Below are 5264 nucleotides of genomic sequence, written 5' to 3'. Positions count from 1 at the left end.
GAAAATTCAAAATAATTTTCTTCATAATAGCTATCAACGTGAGTTGTACCAGATATTCCAACATCTTCAGCAAGTTACGCACACTGTAGACCAATACACCTCTAAATCTAATGACTTAGTGGTTCAAAACAACCTTAATGATTCAAAGGAAATGCTAGTACATAAATATTTGGGTGGATTTTAGCCCAATGTCCAAGATGTTCTCGAAGTTCTTAACATCTGGGATAGAGGGGATGCACAACAAAGAGCCACTAAAGTAGAGCAATCTTGTAATAGGAAACGACAACCTTCATCCTACTTTGCTCAGCCAACATGAGGCTCTCCTTACCCTACTAGAATCAGTGATACAACAGCACCCCAACTGACAACAGAGAAGACCCCATCTCAGCTTGGCCGCCCATTGCACTCGCTCACTACCGGCCAACAATCAGCAAATGCTATCAAGTGCTTTGCATGTGGGGAGTTGGGCCACTATTCTACTGTTTGCCCTACCAAAAACCGTCCATACGGAAAAAGGTTGTCGTTGGCTTCGTAACAATATTTTTCACTCCACTTGCACCGTATCTAGAAAGGTATGCCAATTAATTATTTATTCTGGGTGCTATGAAAATGTTGTTTCAGAATAGGTTGTGCAAAAATTAAAGCTTACTTTGGAGGAGCATCGCACACCATACAAAATAACTTGGTTAAAGCGTGGTGTGGAGGTAACACTTTCCAAGCATTGCTTGTTATCAATTACTATTGCCTCCACATATTATGACAAAATTTGGTGCAATTTCCTTCCAATGGATGCTTGTCATATTATCCTTGGATGCCCATGGCAGTTTGATTGACACACTACTCATGACGGGTCTCGTAGTGCATATTCATTTAATTTTGGTGGACAGAAGATGGTTTTGGCCCCTTCCAAGGAGCTAGTTTAACCCTTTATGACACAAAAAAAATCCTTATCAAATCTACTCACTGTGTGAGACCTGAGAGGTGCCATGGAAAATGTGGATGTCATTTATATGTATTATTGAACAAATTTGAAATCTCTGATTTTTTTTTTTTTTTTTTTTTTTTTTTTGATGTTCCTAATAAAGTGAAGCCCTTATTGTCCGAATTCCAAGATGTGTTTCCACCAGATCTTCCACTTGGTCTACCTCCCATGCAGGATATTTAACACAAGATTGACCCGGTCCCTAGAACCCCTCTCCCTAATCTTGTTCATTATCAGACGAGCCCAATTGAGCACTCAGAGCTCCAATGGCCAGTGACAGAATTGATGGCCAAGGGATTTGTTCGTGAGAGCCTCTGCCCTTGCGCCATCCCAGCTCTATTGGTTCAAAAACAAGGACAGCATGTGGAGGATGTGAGTGGATAGCCGAACAAAGGAATAGTTTATGCATGTCCTCTTATAGGCACTTAGCTTTCACTATATATAGCCTCTTTAGTCCAGTTGGTTATAACCATATTCTATTACAATTGCTAAGGCTCCTACAGGTAATCCCTCAACGTCGGTGGCTATCTCCTTTGTCTTATACTCCTGGCAATATGGACCACTAAAGCTGTTGAAGATTCATTGCCCAGCTCAACTTCTTCAATTGTTGTGCGCACCATAACATAATCTCCAATAAAACCAGGAATCCATCCATAAATATTACAATATCCAGGCAAAAGCAACTTTTAATTTAAAGAAAATTAGCAACGGCTGGGAAAAAACAAAAATGTGGAATAAGAGACTAAGAGAGATATGAACATATCTTGGACAAAAAATTGACCAGAAACAGTACCACGACAAAAGAAAGGGAAAAATGATCGATTCAAACCTGTTGTTTTAAATCGTCCTAAAATCCCCCAAACCAAAAAGTGGACTTTGGTACTTGATTCCAAAGTGGTACAAGAAAATAAGACATTGAAGTAAATCATCCAAAGCTCCGAGGCCAAATAAATGACATAGAAATAGGATGTTGAGGTTTGAATTTGAAACAAGATAAACTACAGAATGTAAAGAAAGAATCAAAACAATACACAAAGGGTATAATAAATTTGCAACCATAGAAATAAATGATGTCGGTTCTAATAAGCAAGCGGAATCTTGGCCAAAAGGAAAAATAAACAAAGAACAAATCCACCTCAAACTTTATCTTGCACAGAAAAATCCCAAACCAGAAAAATCTAGCAAAAGAATTATTAGAATGACACAAATAAAGATAAATTAAAACAAAGTGAAGAGTACATTCCACACATACCTCTGCACTGGAACAAAATCGAGCTGCCATGGTACATTATATTGCACAGTAAGCATGTCCCAAAGGACTAGAATCAACATGTCTAATCTATATCCTGTTTTTTTAAATTTAAAATAATTCAATTAACACACCAATCAATAATAACATGATATAAGTAACAATAAACTACCTTCTGTACTAATATTTTAAAAAACAATCAGATTTTAAGCATGATAATTGTACAACTAAATCAACCAATACACCAGAGAGAGAGAGAGAGAGAGAGAGAGAGAGAGATTAATATGTGGGGGAAATTCCAATCAAGATGGTCATCATTCCATGACTCGTGTTATCCGATATAGTATCATTTCCTACTTGAGAAGTCTATATTTGCTATCTTATAAGCTTGTCATTTGGTTCGGTTTTGATTTTTTGGTTTGGTTTTGGTTCGGTTCATATGAACGATGGTGTGAGCCGAAATCGAAGTAAGAACCGAGTCAATTCTGCAATTGGCTACTTAATCCGAACCTTCTCAGTTTCGGTTTGAATTCGGTTCTATAATCTGGTTCCAATTAGGGTTCAAGAAATCGGTTTGGGAGAAACGTTTGAAACGGTCAAAGATGGGAGGAGAGAGAGATGGAGAGAACTTGGTGGGTTTTAACCAAAAACATAAAAAATAAAAAACAGAGAAGTGGGTTAATGCCATTGTGGGGTAATCGATTACCTCACGGTTCTCAACTCTTGACTTTTGGTATTTACTATTTACTATTGCATTGGAGCATTTAATTGATTCTTGTCTTTTTCTATCTTTAATAGGTGGTTAGGTTCGGTTTCGAAGCTAAAATCAGAATCAAACCGAACTGAATTAAAATATCAAAATTAGAACCGATATGGAATCAAATTGATTTGATTCGGTTTGATTCAATTAATTCAGCTCGGTTTTGGATTCAATATTTGATTTCGATTTCGATTTCAAATTGACACCCTAACTATCTTGTATATATGGGAGTATTATCACATATGACATCCCAGCTCAACCTTTTCTTGCCTATTATATAGATTGATTAAGTTTCTATGGATGTACTTTATATATATTGTAGCTAGAGAATGACTAATATAAGGAATACCATTAACATTAGCATGGTTTCAGAGCCATTGGCTCATGCCTAATAAAAAATAAAACTAAAAACTAATATGTTCTCTTCTCGTTTCTTTTCTCTCATGGCTGCTATTGATCCCCCTCTCTTGGAAATCCCAACCGCCCCTAGTTCTCCAATTGCGCCTCTTGTGCCTATTGCACCCTCCACAGTGGCTCCTACCGTGCCCATTACCCCTACCTCGATCCCTTGTCCACACTCTACACACCATTACCTTTCTTTGAAGCTGAATCCCACGAATTTTCTTCTTTGGCACGCCCAGCTCACGTTGTTCCTTCGTGGTTAGCATCTTCTTCACTTTCTTGATGGCATATACCTGTGTCCCATCAATCCCATTACCGCAGCCCAATGGCAGGAATAGGATGCCAGTCTTACGAGTATTCTCATTGTATCCCTCTCTGAGAACTTCTTACCTCTCATCCTTGACAAGACAAATAGCAAGGAGATATGAGACTCGCTTGCCATTGCATATGGCTCTGCCTCTGTAACACGACTCATGAATCGTTGTCTAGTCTTCAGAACCTTCAACAAAAGCTTGACGAGTCCATCTCTCCTCTTCTCCAGTGCGCCAAATCCATTGCAAATGAACTAGCCATCGCCGGCCACCCTCTCTCCAATGTAGACTTTAACCTCCATGCCTACCATTCTCTGTGCACTGATTTGCAAGACATTGTTCCCACCCTCCTATGCCGTGAAACTCGACTATCCTACACCAATCTCAGAAGCTTGTTCATCAGCCGTGAATTTCTCAAGCACAATTCTCTCAACTAGTTAACCATTATCCTCCAGCTGCTAATGATGTCTAAAAAGATCCTGTTGATTCCTCCTCTGCATCTCAATCTTCTACAGGTAAGGTTCGTGGAAGCCATGGTGGTGGTGGTCGTGCTCGTGGTTGTGGTGGTCGGTATTCTCAATATGGTGGTCGTGGCAACCAGTGGTGCACTATCTGCAGTCGCAACAATCACTCAACCCAGAACTATTACTACCGCCCCCTGGCCAACCAAACTACCCCTCCTTTCAACCTCGTCCTACTGCTCATCTCTCCTATTCCCAATACCATACCACCCCTTCCCCCTACCATTATCCAAACCACCACTCCTTCCCATGCCACACCCTTCTACCGCCCTCACCTGGTACCCTGACACGGGTGCCTCCCACCATGTCACCCCAGATATAAACTCCCTATCGTCATATGACAAGTATACTGATTCTGATCAGGTTCAGGTTGGCAATGGTAAAGGACTCTCAATTTCTCATGTTGGTAATGCCACTCTTCCTTCCCCTTCATCCTCTCTCTCTCTCTCTCACTCATTCCTTTTATCTAATATTTTGCATGTACCTTCTATTTCCAAGCCTTTATTATTTGTTCAAAAATTTTCTTGGGATAACAACATTTTCTTTAAATTCCATCCTTCTCACTTTCTTGTGAAGGATCAGGTCACCAAGGCAACGGTTCTGTCCAGTCTAAGTAAAGGAGGCATCTACACTTTCCACCACCCCTCTAGTTCTCCTCCGTCTGCTGCCATTGCTATTGTTGACAAGCTAGAGATGATCTAAGTGTGGTGGTCCACTTGCAATTTCATAGGTAAACTTAACAATATGGTCCAGTTTATATTGTGTCCATTTTGGAACTATCCAAACAATAAAACTACAACAAAGTTGTGCTTCCATGGGGACATCCTCACTTAACACTCCCACTGAAACTTAAACCATGCATAAGTTTCCCAGTAATAACTATTTGTGTCCATTAAATTCACTAAAGCATTCTCATTTCGGACAAATGAAATTTCAATAGGATCAACCATCAAATAAAAAAAGTTCTTGTTAAATCAGAAAAAAAAAAAAAAAAAAACAACCAAAAAGAATTTCCACTCCAAACAATAAAGAGACATAG

This window comes from Macadamia integrifolia, chromosome 8 (genome assembly GCF_013358625.1).
Source record: "Macadamia integrifolia cultivar HAES 741 chromosome 8, SCU_Mint_v3, whole genome shotgun sequence".
Taxonomy (NCBI): Eukaryota; Viridiplantae; Streptophyta; class Magnoliopsida; order Proteales; family Proteaceae; genus Macadamia; species Macadamia integrifolia.
This window is presented reverse-complemented; position numbering follows the sequence as displayed.